This window comes from Myotis daubentonii, chromosome 12 (assembly GCF_963259705.1).
Source record: "Myotis daubentonii chromosome 12, mMyoDau2.1, whole genome shotgun sequence".
NCBI classification, from domain to species: Eukaryota; Metazoa; Chordata; class Mammalia; order Chiroptera; family Vespertilionidae; genus Myotis; species Myotis daubentonii.
The window spans coordinates 21,814,841-21,829,860 of NC_081851.1; the positions used below are offsets into that span (position 1 = coordinate 21,814,841).

The following is a 15,020-nucleotide window of genomic DNA, read 5'->3' on the forward strand; positions in this document are numbered from 1 at the left end:
CTGCGGCAGCCACCGTGTGACCATGAGGAGGCAAGCCCAAAGTGGAAAAAATGGTTCCTAGCCATAACACTGAGCTGCTAAATTCGCCAGCCTGGCAATGCCCTGATTCCCTTCCTTATGTGACAAAATAAAACACTGTGTGTTTATACACTTCAGCTGGGCAATTCATTTACTTGTAGCCAAAAGCACTCTAACTGATACAGACTCAACACTGTCCAGTGCCCACCTACCTGTCTCTTCAGCCTCATCTTCACCTTTCGATGCATCTCTAGGTGAAGCCTGTTTTGTTTTTTCTCTTGTAGGCCAGTTGCCTACAAGGCCTCTCCAATCTCTTCTAATAGGTGAACTCTTATCCATCCCTCCAAGCCCAGATCAAATGCCCCCTCTTCTCCAAAGCTTCTGAGCTGCCCCAGGCATAACTTAAGGCCCTGCCTTGTTACTTCGAATGCTGTCACTGTAGAACTTCCACACAAGTGTCTGTCTGCTTGTTGGCTGGCCACGGCCCTGCACTGTGAGCTCCTTGCTGGTAAAGACGCTTTCTCCTTTATCTGGGTGTGCCCTGGTACTGCACCTGGTGTGCTGCAGGTGCTGAGTAAATGCTGAATGCCAGTTGGGCATAAACACTGCCTCCTCCACCCCTCAGCTCTCCTGTTCTTGCCCAGCTGGGCAGGAAGGTGGCATCTCTGACTCCCAGAGCAAAGGATGCCTGTGGTCACCAGACTGGTTGGAGCAGACCGAGGACTTCAGGCTGGGTGTCCTGGCTTCTGTCCAGGGCTCTTTCCAGAACCGAGTAGGGAAACTGGGTGTGTTTCAGGGCTGGCTTGACAGCTGTCCAAATTGATACGACAATGAAGAAGGCAGGAGCTGAGGGAGGGGAGGGAGAGGAGGGAGCTGTCAGGTACTGCACAATGCTTCCTGCCAGCCACTGTGGAGCACGGGAGGACAGGAGCTCGGTGCCGGGCAGCGGCCTGGGATCTCTCCCCAAGCACACACCCCTCCTTCAGTCCATGTTCCGTAGCCTCAGTACAGGAGAAGCCATGAGTGAGGGGAAGGAGCTGGTGACGTAGGTCAAACATCGGCCTCAGCCGGAATTTATTTATGCAAACATCACACTGGGCAAAGTGTGGACCCTTGGCTGGTGGGCTCAGGGTGCACGAGGATCCCTTTGGGCGTGCAACCAGAGGGCCTTGGAGGACTTTGCACTTGGAATGGTGCCTTGCCTCTTGGGGACTGGGCAGGGATCAGTGTCAAGAGCACCCGCCCTCTCTGGGGAGCTGAGCTGGGCTCCTGGGCTGCAGCCCTGCTCCTCTGAGCTGACAGGAGGACTGGGTAAATGTGGCAGCCTCCTGTGGAGCTGGGGGCCTGAGTGCTGAGCTGCCCTGGCTGCAGCGCTCAGCCTCTCTGGGCCTGGACTCTGCAGGCCTTCCTCTGGCTGCAGGCAGGTTTGCTTGCTCAGAGCTGAGCCTCCCAGGCACGGTGGAGGTGGAGAAGGTATGAGGGGAAAGTGGGAGGGCTCAGAAGCTGCAGCCAGGAGTTGTATTTTTTATTTATTCACTAGGTTTTTAAAATGCTTTAAAAATTGCCCAAGAGCATCTCTTTAAAAAGAAACAAACCACTTAACTGTTCCAGACGGTGCTGAAGTGTCTCTTAACTACCTCCTCTTCCCCCAAACAAGTTTCTGTCCCCAGAGGCAATGACGTCAGCTCCTGTCAGTTTTTAAATAAAAGTAATATATGCAGCCCTGGCCGGTGTGGCTCAGTTGATTGGAGCATCATCTTGTGTTCCAGAAGGTCTCGGGTTTGATTTCTGGTCAGGGTACATATCCAGGTTGTGGGTGCGATCCCAGGTTGGGACATGTACTGGAGGCACCCATTTAATCAATCTCTCTCTCTCTCTCTCTCTCTCTCTCTCTCTCTCTCTCTCTCTCCCTCCCTCCCTCCCTCCCTCCCTCCCTCTTCCTGTATACATGTATGCATGTTCATGATAGCAATTCAAGCAAAACCAAAAATCTAGGATAAACTGTCTCTCTCCCCCAAATCATCATTGGTAACAATTAGGGGGGGGGGGACTCCTGTGGGTCTTTTTAAATTAGTGCACAGACATAAGATATTTGCTGTTTCCTCATAAAATACTCACTCTTTTTCTACACGAATGGGGTCCTATTGTGCATGTGTCCTACCTCTTGGTGTTGTCCCCAATGCTCTCAGAGGTTTCTCCTTGCACACCCCAAGCCACCCGCACCCCTGCACTCTGTTCACCTCTCCCTGGGGTGCACTGGGTGTCCTTACCCCCTGAACGTTGTGTGCCAGCTCCCTGGTACTAGTTCCACACTGTGGGCAGGTGCAGTCAGCCCTCCTGGTTCCAGTCTGCGATGGGCACTCCCAGGAGCCTGGGTAGCTAAGCAGCCAGGTGGCATTCCTGGGAACCTGGGACAGCCCTGGGTTCGAACTGCCACCTCCTCGCTGTGGGTGACCTGAGGCTGGCCCCTGGTGGGGGCTGAGTGCAGAATGCACCCACCCAGTCCCTCCCAGCCTCTGAAGATGGGCAGGGGCTGGCATCCACTTCACTGCCTTTCCTAGCAGATGGTAACCCCTCACCTCTCCCCACCCAATGTGGTCCAGAAAACTCCCGGGCAGAACCCAGGCAGGGCACCACTTCTCCCTGTGCCCGTCCCCTCACTTTACTTCTCCATTCATTCTAATACCGCAGGCCCCCAAGCGATGTGATCTACACGAGTCTGTGTGGCCAGCAAGGCCCAACACAGGGGCCCAAGATCCAAGAACCTTTTGAGCCATCTTTGGGGATCCCCTATTTCTCCCTCCAGTGCTGTTACAGGTTCAAAAACATAACACCCGCTCCACCAAAAAATATTAATAGCTCTAGCTGTTGCTCAGTGGTTAGAGCGTCGGTCTGTGGACTGAAAGGTCTTGGGTTTGATTCGGGTCAAGGGCACGTACCTAGGTTGCAGGCTGTGTGGGAGGTAACCAATCAATGTGTCTCTCTCACATCCATGTTTCTCTCTCAGTCTCTCCCCCTCCCTTTCACTCTCTCTAAAAATCAATGGGGAAAGAATCCTCCTGTGAGGATTAACAAAAATATTATATAATAATTTTTAAAATGAGAAATTTCATACTTCCGGATGTAGACCTTCTTTAACAGGAGGAAGCTGCTGCTAGAGTTCTTTGGCAGAGTCAGGAGTGTGCTGCTTTCTTAGTATTTTCAGTTTTTCCATGAGGTGCCTCTAGTAAAACACATTCCTGGAATGTGACCTCCATGTGCTCCGCTGGTCATTAGAGCTGCCATTTGTTAATGTTTCCTTTCTCTATTTGCCTTGTTTGTTTGTTTGTAGTCATTGCTGGGGGTCTCTTAGTGACAGGATGTGACAGTGGAGGTCGGGAGAGGGACATGTCCACAAGGTCAGGAGGAGCTGCCCCAGCAGCTGGAGCCAATCATCAAGGTCAAGCAGCCGGAGGTCAGATGGCTCTGGACTAGCAGCTGCTGGAGAACCTGGAGGCGCACAGCCTCAGTGATCCATGAAACGCAGCAGCACGTGAAGGTGGCCACGTCTGCATCTTTCCTCAGGAAACTTTTGGAAGAGACATTCCATCAAAACAAGAGACCATAACAAGAAAGACTCATCTTAATGGGCAGTGCCCAGCCCTGGCACTGGCCAGTTTCCTGAAAGTTGCCCTCTTCCTCCACAGGGAGTGCCCAGGCGGGGCTGGGGGCACCAGGGAGAACCAAGGCAGCAGAAGGGGGGCGAACCCAGACAGCCCAGCCTGAGGGGTCCCTGGGGAGGCAGAGAGCAGAGGGATGAAATCAGGATTCAGGTTCCCAAGGTCCCTTGGTTGTGCCCTGTTTGGGCACCTGGCAAGGATCCAATTATGCAGGTTGGTCACTGCTCAACCCAAAAAATAGCAGCTGCAGAGGCTGGCCTCAGACCCAGGGGCCTCCCCAGTCCCTGCCTGTCCCCCTCTCCTCGGCCTGTGTGGGAGTGGTCCAAAGCCCTTCCCTGGGGGCAGCTTGGGGCTGCTTCCTCCTGGCCTAACCCTGCTTCCTTGAGCTCAGGGGACACCTATTGACATTCAGTCACATGACTGAAGATCCAGGGAGCCCCAGAGAAGGCCTCCTGCTGAGGTGTGTGCAGTCTCTCCTACCTCCTTCCTCTCTCTGTCCCTCTGCTCCTCCCTCCCCCTTGGGCCTCTCTCTGTTACACTGCCGCCCAGGGGAAGGAAGAGGCAAGCCTTCTAGCCATCTCCTCATCTACCTGCCTCCTGGTCCCTTAGGGAGTGGCACTGGTATGCTTTGACAGTTGGCACTGGTGGTTGTCAGAGCTGCTGTGTCTCCTTCCCTGAGCACCCATTAAACCTCCTTTTATTACCCCACTAGAGGCCTGGTGCATGAAATTTGTGCGGGGGGTGGGGGGGAGTGGCGGTTGTCCCTCAGCCCAGCCTGCATCCTCTCCAATCTAGGACCCTTTGAGGGATGTCCTACTGCCCGATCCCTAAACCAGCAGTCAGACATCCCTCTCACAATCCGGGACTGCTGGCTCCTAACCGCTCGCCTGCCTGCCTGATTGTCCCTAACCGCTTCTGCCTGCCAGCCTGACTGCCCTCAACTGCCCTCCCCTGCCGGCCATCTTGTGACAACGGGAGGGTGTCCACCTTGTGGTGGCCATCTTGTGATGATGTGAGGGCGTCGTGAGAGGGCACGAGGACCACCTAGGCTTTTATTAGTGTAGATAAGTATTGCCAGTAGAGGAGCTTTGTTCTCTTTATTTTGGAAATAAAACAGTTGTAAATCCCCAAAGCAAGAGAGGAGCACACCCACTTGGCGGTCCCTGGGGATGGACAGAGGCTCTGGATTGAGACTCTAGAGACCCAGGTTCCTGGTGACCTTGTCAGTGAGCAAGCGCCGCCTGGCGCCTGGTGGAGTGGCGGGGCAGCCCCAGCACCTCTCAGGCGGTACTATGAGTATTAACAGCAGGAATAAGAGTTGTCGTTGTTGAGTAAATTCCTTCATCTACAGGTAACCTCCTCTTTTTATGAATGCATTAGGCCACTCACTTTACAAAAGACCTAAATCAGTACCTGTCTTACTAGCCCAAAGAAACTTGGTGCATTTACCAAAAAGGTGAAAAGCAAAAAATAGTGGGAAACCACTTCAGCGAGAGTGTGCCAGGCAGAGAAGAAAAGGCTGCCAGGGGTGGGGGCGCTGGGTGGAGGTCACAGGTGCAGAGGGTGAGAGGCACTGGGGAGTTGGTGCAGACCCAGACCCTCGAGGAGGCTCTGCTGCCAGGTCTGGGAGGAGCTGAGAGGGAAGAGCCCCTCCGTCAGGGTCCCTACTGCCCTCTGGGGCCTCCAGTGGGGCTGGCTCGCCCCTCCCCTGTCCAGAGGAGCAGCCAGAGCTCTGGTGTGCAGAGAAGGCCCCTCCAGCCCTTTCACGAGGCAGCCTGGGGGAGGGGGCACACAGCATCCATCCCACACAGGGGCCTTCCTTCTCTGCCTCATTTCCTCACCTGTAAAGTGGAGACCCCCCACACCCACTGAGGCTCTAGTCTCCTCCTAAGTCCTGAAAGCTAAAGATAACAACAAGGCCACTCTTGTAAAGTGAAGGCACTAGTGAGTGGAAAGGGCCTCTGAGCTATTCTAGTTAAACCTTCATTTTACACAGAAAAAAAACAGGCCCCGGGAGGTAATATAATGTACCCATGATGAGCCGGTGACCAAGGGCAGGGACAGACCCCCACACCAGGTGCCTCCAGACTGGAAACACTTTTCTCACCTTCTTTGCCTGCCTCAGCCTCACAATATTCCTCCTTAGCCTGCCACGCTGGAGGGGATCGCACCAATAGGACAGTTTCTTGGAGATGCTAATATGCACTTCCTTTGAGACAGGCTTTCAATGGCTATAAATCACTCACACCTTAGTATGAATTAATTTGGCCAGCTGTTTTCCACAAAACTCAAAAAACAAAGGCAGTGGTGGGATGAAGATTTTTAAGAAAGGAGCGGAGAAAGATATCATTGTGGTTCCTCTCGCTATGTTCAGGGGCCAAGGGAGCTGCTATGTTACAAAGAGGAGGCCTGGTTTCAAGTCCAGTTTTGCAAATTTATTCCCTCTGAGCCCCAAGTCCCATCTCTGTGAAATGGCAGCAGTGCACTGACTGAATCAAGGTCCCTTCCAGACGGATATTCTAGTTTTCCCCATTACAAGGAGAGGTCCCAGGAAGGGGTGGTCAGTTTTCCAGCTCCTCACCCCCACCCCAAGGCCCAGGACAGGAAGGCCAGGCCTCAGGGCCCTTCATCACATGGGCCAAGTCCTGCTGCAGGTCTCCATGAAGGCAGGAGGACATGCTCCAGAAGGAGTCAGTCACAGAAGAAATTCTTGCCTCATCCTCAGAGTGGGAAGGGGCCTGAACCTCAGCCCACTCCATCTTCAGCTTGTAACAGCCTCTCCCAGGGAGCAGGACCTGACTTCCTGTGACAAACACAAACATCTGCTCCACTGGTGAGTCCTGCTGGCTTACACAGCTCTCTCGTGGCCATTATTTCTCTCTTCTCATCTTAACAGTGCTTTGTTGAAGAGCCGCATAATTAACATGCAATGAAGTGCACAAATCTTATGGGTACAGCTCAGTGAACTCTACAAATGTATACAGCCTGTGGTCACCACTCACATGGAGATAACAGATAAGCCTTGTGATAGCACCATTTATTTACTGCTCTCCACCCTTCCTGCTAGGTTGCCATATATGTTGCCTCTATATTTTTACTTTTGCTTTTAAACAGTAAAAAACATTTAAGTGGAAAAAACAACAATCTTTTCTATTTGTCCACATTTACAAGTTCCAGCACTCTTCACTTCTTCCTGGGAGTCTAGTCCTTGGCCTGCAGAACTTCCTTTAGTATTTCTTCCAATGTAGGTCTCCTAGCAATGACATCTCCAAGCTTTTATTTGTCTGAAAATGTGTTACTTTGGCTTCTATTTTTGAAGGAGATTATTATTAGATATAGACTTTTAAGTTCACAGACTCTTTTGTCTAAGCCCTTTAAAGTTGTTCTTCAATTGCCTCCTGTCTTCCCTCGCTTCTAATAATAAATTAGCTAAACTCCCATTGTTTTTTCTCTGACTGTAGACTATTTTCTGGATGACTTTAAGATTTTCTCTTTACCTTCCTTTCTAGCTTGATTAAAATGTACCTAAGTACAGATGCCTTTCTTGTGTTTATCCTGCTTGAGTTTCCTGGGATTTTAAAACCTGTGTGTTGATGTCTTTCATCAAATTTGGAAAGTGTTCAGTCATTCCCTCTTCAAATATTTATTCTACCCCATTCTTTTTCTTTTCTCCTTCTGGGACTCCAATTTTACATCTGTAATACTATTCAATATTGTTCCACACACTTTTACTGCTCCCTTCAATAGTTTGTCAAGCTTTTTCTCTAAAGAGCCAGAGTGTAAATATTTTAGGCTTGGCAGACCAAATGCTGCCTTCCACAACTACTCAGCTCTGCCACTGTGGCACTAAAGTAGCCAGAGACAACACTTAAATAAGTAGGAATGGTTGTGTTCCAATAAAACTTTATTTACAATAACAGCAGCAGGCCAGATTTGACCTCATGTGAAAAGCAGGATGATAATGACACCTGAAACGAAATAGTGTGCGTATACTGCATACCCAGTGCACAAACAGGTGTTCAGCGATGTCCATTGTCTGCCTCCCTCCTTTCTCTCCCCTCCCTCAGGCCAGTGAGTGACAGACACCTTTGTACCCGCTTCAAAGAAGGGATTCAGAATCCTGCACACAGCTATGCTTGAATATTATCTCTAGAAAGGTTCTTAAATTATTTAACAGTTTAATTTACAAGAACTGGGAGGCAGCATCTGTAGACTCTTCTAGAGGGAGGCAGTAGCCACCGACGTGCAGGGCTCCTAATCTGGTCACGTTAACGGAACCCCTTCCCCTCTTTGATATTTGAGTGCATTAGGAAGAGGGATGTTAGAAGGACAGCCTTTCTTTTTCTTTTTCTTCATCAAAATTTTATGGAATCTTATTGTAAGAAAAGTCTCCATTGCATAATCTGATAGCACATCTACCTGTAAGTGAAATCTTTAATATTTTGCTGACATCAGTTATGAAAAATGAACCAAAATGTATCATATTTCCAAAGAAATACAGTTGTCCAAATTCATTCAGTCTTTAAGAATAATTCTCTTTTTTCTTATTCCAATCATTATGTTCTTCCACTTACACAAATAAACCAGAATTTCTTGATTTGACAAACTATCTCATGATACCCCGGAGGTGATGTACACAGGTTATAGTTCTGTGCTGCGTTTCCATAGATGACTGAACAACTAACTATTGGTTAGTGGACCTTTGATACTCTGCCATCGGTTCCATCCTGCTCAAAGTCTCGGCAGTGAGTGAGATGGGTCGCAGTGCATTTTAACAAACCTCCAGGACTGCCGTGGCTGGAAAGGATAGTGAGCTCACTGAAGGATGAGACCCAGATTAAAAAGTAACCTAAGAATTCAGAGCAGTGGGCACATTCCAGACATTGCTGGCGGCAGTGAGAGAGCGCAGCCACTTTGGGAAAAGATCTGTCAGTTTCTTATAAAATTAAAGATACCTCCATCTATGAGCCAGCAATTCTGATATTAAATATTTACCCAAGAAAATGAAGACATGTGTCTACACAAAGACTCATACACCAGTGTTCTAGGCAGGTTTATTTGTAATAGCCAACCGGAAAAGGCCCAGCTGTTCATCAATATTGTGGTATAAGGATACAACAGAACACCAGTCAGTGACAAAAAGGAACAAGCCACAGGTACAGGCAACAATCTGGGTGAGTCTCAAAAATATCATGCTGATTAAAAGAAGTCTGACACTGTAAAATTCCATGTAAATGAATTTCCAGGATAGGCAAAACCTGTCACTTACTGTAAAATTCCATGTAAATGAATGTCCAGGATTGGCAAAACCCATCAAAACCGTGCTTGCCTCTGGAAGGGGAGATGGACATTGGCTGGGAAAGGGCTTGCAGGAGCTTTCTGGAGTGATGGTAACAATCTCTATCTTGATAGCAATTTGGATTACCCAGGAGTGTGTATTTGTCGAAACATGACTTGTGCGTTTCATTGTATAAACCTAAAAACCATGAACAAATATTGATCTCCGGTCAATTTCATATTGAAATGTTTGGGACAGGGAAGTGCTTTGTGTGCATGCTTTGCAACTTACTTGGAAAGTCATCAGAAGATAAGATGGATCGATAGGTGGGTGGAATGCTGCAGAGACAGGTGGATAAGCAACAAAGCAACATAGTCAAACGTAACTTGTAGAATCTGTGATTGCAGCTGAAGGGCAAGGGGTGTCTGTGCAGGTAGGTGCAGGCCTCCTTTGGTGAAGCAGGGAGTGAGAGCGTCCTAGTTCACCAGCTGTGCACAAGGAAGGCGCTGTGTCCAAGTTTATTATGAGCACCTGTGCTGCTGCTGCTGTTGGCGAGGCTGAAGTAACATGTACCCACAGCTCCTGCTCATGGAGGGGCCCCGCCTCTCCCACGTTGCTCACATCCTTTCAGGACTGGAGACCCCGCTTTCGAAGAGACATTAGCAAATACACACGTGTATCAGCCAGGATGGGCTGCTTTTCACAGCAGTGACAAGAGCTCCCCAGATGGCTTCTCTCTCATGCTCCATGTCCACTGTGGTTGGCTGTGGCTCTGCAACATGTCGTCTGGGACCCAAGCTGGCAAAGGAACTTTTACCTGGACCATTCTCTCTACCTGGTGGCAGTGGTAAAGACATGGCAAACCACAGCTGCTCTTACAGCTTCTGCCCGACAGGGACATATGACACTGTCATTGGCAAAAACCCACACGTGGCTGTGCCTTGGTTCAGCTGGCCGTGAATGCCATCGTCCCTCAGGGAGGGGTACTGCTCACTGTGACAACAGCAATGTGCTCTGTCCTGAGGACTCTGTGAGGGTGGTGCGACAGATGACATGATGGTTTCCTCCAGACACTTTAAAAGATGAGGCCTGCTCCCCAGGGCAGCCTGAGGACATCTCCAGGGGCCGGGAGTGACTGGATTCACTGATAAGGAACAGGCTACAAGAAGCACTTTCTAACAAAAAGAACTGCCCAGCAATGGGGAGCAAGGCAGGCACACACTAACTGGGCACCTTCATGGGCCCACATGGTGGCCGGTGCAGGGGTATTATTGCACTCTATCCTGCCCACCCACCCACCCGGAAATACTGGGCCCAGATGCCCACAAAACAGTGAGTTCCCTGTCCCTGGAAGGAAAGAAGCAAACCTTGGATGGCCAGGGGACAGTGCTGTGGGTGGAACCTCTGCCTGGGAGGTGAGGTCAGACCGGAGTGAGGCTCCCCAGAGTACCCTTGGGAGGGGCCCGTAGGCAGGATGCTGTGCACCCCCTCACCATCACCTGCCCCTCACAGCTGCCCACTGAGCTGCTGCATAACCAAGTTCTAAAGAAGCATACCGTCTGGGTGGGGCCTCCAGGCAGAAACCCCTCAGGCTTGGGCAGCTGCCCAGGACTCAGAGACCTTGAATGCTGGTCAAGACAATTACTGACCATCCCTGTGACCTTGGGCAAAGGGCCTGGCTGCAGGGGACAGGGCCCTGAACTAGTGCACTTGCATGTAACTCAAGTACCAGGCCTGGCCTGTGTCCCCAGATCTCTGCCGCATGTGCCACGCTGCGAGAGTGCCGGCCAGCTGCGCAGCGCAGCTCCTGTGACCCTCCCAGGGCCTCACCGCTGGGCAGGTGCTTCTAATGAGGCCACACCCCTCCTGCGGGTAGAGAAACTGCTGCTCTCTCATTCACCATGTGCTTCCCAAAGATCTCAGACCCATCTTGCCATTGTAATAACCCTGCTCGTGGACAGTCCTTTCTGGTTTGCAAAATGCAAAGTGACATGACAGAGGCTCTGCAGACTCCAAACATGTGTGTGTGTGCGTGTGTGTGTGTGTGTGTGTGTGTGTGTGTGTGGTGTGTGTGTGTGTGTGTGTGTGGTGTGTGTGTGTGTGTGTGTGTGGTCAGGTGTGGGGGGGGGGTGTTGGGAGAGGGGCGGGGAGAAGGGGTGATCCAGCCCCAGGGCTAGTCTGGAAGGGGAGGCAAAAGAGAAGGGCTCAGCCTGCAGCCCAACACCTGCCTGTCCCAGGGACCACTCTGCCCAGGAGGTCTTGGGGTCACTGGAAGGCCAGCTCTCCACTCTACCTCCCACTGGGCAGCACTTCACAGTTTACAAAGGAAGTGCCTGTATCTCCAGGGGTGAATCCGACCTCACAACTTCCTTAGAGAAGGAAGCTTGCCCAAAGCCACACCACTGGCAAGGAACAGGCAGAGACAGGGTCCGCATCACCTCTCTCAGAGCCCAGTTCCCCACAAGGCCGTCCCTCCCACCCAGTCGTGGGATGGCTCCTGTAGGGGTAGGAAGCCCACCTGCTCCTTCCCCTCGCCCTGGCGTGACCGCCACATCCTGGAGTCAATTCCCAATGAACTCCGCCTGCGCTGGGACGTGTCACTTTAATGAGGCAGCAGATGAGGTCAAGCTTCTAGGCATTCACAGTGGCCTCCCCTCCCTTCTGCCCTAGGGGTCCCTCCCGCTGAGCCACTGGCTTCCAGGGAAAGGGGAGGAAGAGTCCAGGCCGGGCTCCAGGCTGGCCAGGCACAGGCCAGGGCTGCCAAGAGCTGCTCATATCTGTGCATTTCTCAGCATCCACATCCCTTGGCTGGATTCCAGGGGCCAAAGCCCCTGCCCCTCACTGGGGACAGCAGCCTTCTACACTCAGCCAGAGGGGGGCCAAGAATCCTGGCTGGCTCCGCCTCCTGCAGACCTCAGCAGAGAGGCATGCAGAAGGCCATGTCTTCCGAGCCCTCCGGAGCCTGGCCTGCCGGGGCCTGTACAGTCAGAGGCCGGACCTCGGGCTGCTGCCCTGCATGGGCTCCCCCATCCCTGCTCCCTGCAGGGCCACAGCCCCTGCAGCGGCAGTGCCTTCCCATTTCCCCCTCTTCCTTTTCCAGGACCTGTGTTAGGCACAAGCTTCTATTCATGTTCACGGCCCACCCTCACCTGTAGGCCCTGTGAGGTGCCACCTGTAGGATTTATGTCCATCTCCCTCACCCCCCTTCCTCCTCCTGTTCTCCCTTCCACCTCCTGTCCCCCCTCCTATCCTTAAACACCATGAATCCTTAGAACTATCCAGTGTGATCCGTGTGCGTCTGTTTTCAGTTTGCAGGGCTGGTTTCGTGGGATAGCTTCCATCCACTGCAAGGCTTTTTACTCAGCCTCACACTTTTGGGATCTTCCCATTGACATGTGTACTTAAAATGGGTGAATGTGGTATGCAAGTTATATCTCAATAAAGATGTTTTAAATCTCCTTGGAGCCGTTCACAGCGTGGTCCTCTTTCCCAGGCCACGAAGCTGAAGGAGAGGACGAAGCAGCAGATTCTGGATCCAGATGCCAGCAGCACCCAAAACCTGCCGGACACGTGAGTCAGGCAGCTCTCCTCCACGCGGTGGCTCAGGGACTAGGCTCCAATCTGGTGCCTCTGGTGCCACCACCTCTAGCCCGAGGCTGTTGAGGAAGCTGCCCAGGGACATGGAGTGGCGGAGTGCACAGGGGAACTTTCATGGACCAAATAGAAGTGGCCTGGGTCTCTTCTGTCCCGTTCTCACTGGCCCAACTCATGCCTGGGTCCTGGGGCTGGCAGCGCGCTCTAACGGTGCTCAGGAATAAGGGGATCCCCAGGCTGGCAGGAGCCTGGGCAGCTCCTCTTTGAGCATCCACGTGGGCACTTCCTCCCCCACACCCCGGAGGAGCTGGGCATCTTGAGGGCACGGCCAGCAACTGCTGGCTCAAATGCAGCATGGAGAAGAGCTAGCCCCTGGAGGCTGCAGGCCAGAAGTGACGCTCCCCAGCGCCAGTCAAGGCGTCTGGACTTTGTCCAGTGGCAGTGGAAGCCACTGATGGGTTTGAAGCAGGGAAGTGCTGTGGGCAGGTCTGGGTTCCAAAGAGATAAAGCTGCAGAGGAAAGGGAGGTGGGGAAGGCAGGGGCCAGGAAACCAGGCCAGGAGGTCATGCGAGCAGGTCCCTGTGACCCAGAGGGAGGTGTCTAGCCCCCTGCTCTGGCGCTCGGCCTCCTTTGTTCCAGCCCTCCGTGGTGCCCGCAGGACCCCAGGCCGGACACCGGTCCCACCCAAAGGGCCGCTGAGGAGCGGCTGCCCTGGCTCCGGGAGGGCAGACGTGAGGCCGTAATTCTATTGCGAGAGTCTGGGAGCTGGCAGAGGCAGGGGGGCCGATAACCATGTTTTGTTCATTGCAGGAGCTGGGGACATTACTCAGGCCAGCGAGGAGCCATTAACCCGGACTGACTCTGCCCTGCGGGGAAACCATCGTCCAGCAGCCTCTTCAGGCTGGAGCCTTGCAGCAGGAGATGGGCTGGCTGTGGTGGGGCCACTGGGAGGTTGGGAGTGCCCAAGCGGGGAGCACTGGTGTAGTAGGTAGGCAATCTGCCCTGGAACATTGACTGGGAAGAAAGACGGGTGTTCCCTGAAGTGTACAGGCCGCCTGGGGCCCAGCACACCAGCTCCTGTGAACCCCTCACACCCCTTCCCGCCTCCCTGCTGCCCTCTAGGCCTCTCTTCCTCACAGCCCCTCCATGGGGAGGAGGAGGGCCCTGTGGATTGTCCCTGACCCTGACCATGGCTGCTGTTCTTCTCCCACCTTGTCCTCACTCCTTATCATGGGCCTCATGCTAACCAACCGTAGCGGCTGCCCTACTACCTGCTCCCCAGTGCTGGCCACAGGCATCTTGTTTTCATGTTTGACTTGCATGATCTCACCTCGTTTTTTGTGGTTGACCTTGTGATCACTGTGCTTTCCCAATCCACAGAGAATGGGTTCCTGCCCAGAGGTGGGGAGGTTGCCTGAGGTCACAGGGCAGCAGGAGGAGAGCCAGAATGGTTAACCCTTCGCCTCCTGCTCCCTCCTCGGCCCTCTCCTTCCCACCCACTCTGCAGAGTTCGGGCTCCTTGGTGTGAATAGACCTACCCCCCAGGTCTGGGGTGGGTGGCCTCAGGGCTCCATCCTAGTGACAGGAGGAGGGAGAAAACAGGACTAACATCTGGATAAGGGAGCTGCACACTGTGGGCTGGTCCCCGTGACACCGAGGAAGTTATAAACCACACATACACACACACACACACACACACACACACACACACACCCCTCCCTGACGGCCTGGGAACACTGGGAAACCAGATGTCTGCCATCTAGCAGGAGAAGCAGCCAGAGGATCCCCAAAGGGAAGCGGAAAAGACTGGCGAGAGAGGCTTACCTGCAGGGGCTCCGGTGGCAGGGAGAGAAGGAGCTCAGGAAGAGACTAGTGCTCACTCCCAGCAGCAGGTTGCTCCCATATGATGCTACATGACAAGTGAAAAGGGCCGGCCCACGTAGGGACACAGGAGGGCAGGAGAGGGTCATTGCCAGAACTGAAAAATTCAGCGTCCAGATGGGGTGGGTAAGGCGTTTCCACCATCCTCAGAGGGAGGAAGGGAGACAGGCCAGGTCCTCGCACATTTACTGGAGGACCCAAAGGCCTGGGTGTTAGGACCTGTGGGAGCTGAGAGGCTGGGTTCCCCCGGGGCCCATACTCAGCCACACAGTGGTTCCCGTTCAAGCTGAGAAGGGCCTGGGGAGCTTGGAGAATGAGCTGCTTTCCTCAGAGGCACAGAAAGAGAAGGGTCCAGGGCTGGCACCAGCTGGACCAAGCAGGCAAAGCCAGGCCTGAGCTCCCTGCGGTCCTCATGCAGCACATGAGCCGCAACAGCGCCCAGACCTGCAACTTCCGGGGCAGGGGGTTGGGAGGGGGAGCACACATGAGGTGTGATACTGTCAGGCCCTTCTCAAGGTTGACAGCCAAGAGGCAGCCACCCCGTCAACCCAGGGCCTCCACAAAGCCTGTGGGGCTTTCAGGCCTAGGCA

General features: G+C 53.0%; 1 long non-coding RNA gene across 1 annotated transcript; it reads left to right on the plus strand.

Moving 5' to 3' along the window:
* Positions 1-1,135: 1,135 nt before the first annotated feature.
* LOC132213768 (uncharacterized) lies at positions 1,136-14,777 on the plus strand. The gene is made up of 3 exons (XR_009448059.1): positions 1,136-1,491; positions 12,449-12,525; positions 13,360-14,777. It is a non-coding gene; the product is annotated as an uncharacterized LOC132213768 (long non-coding RNA).
* The last annotated feature ends 243 nt before the right edge of the window (positions 14,778-15,020 follow it).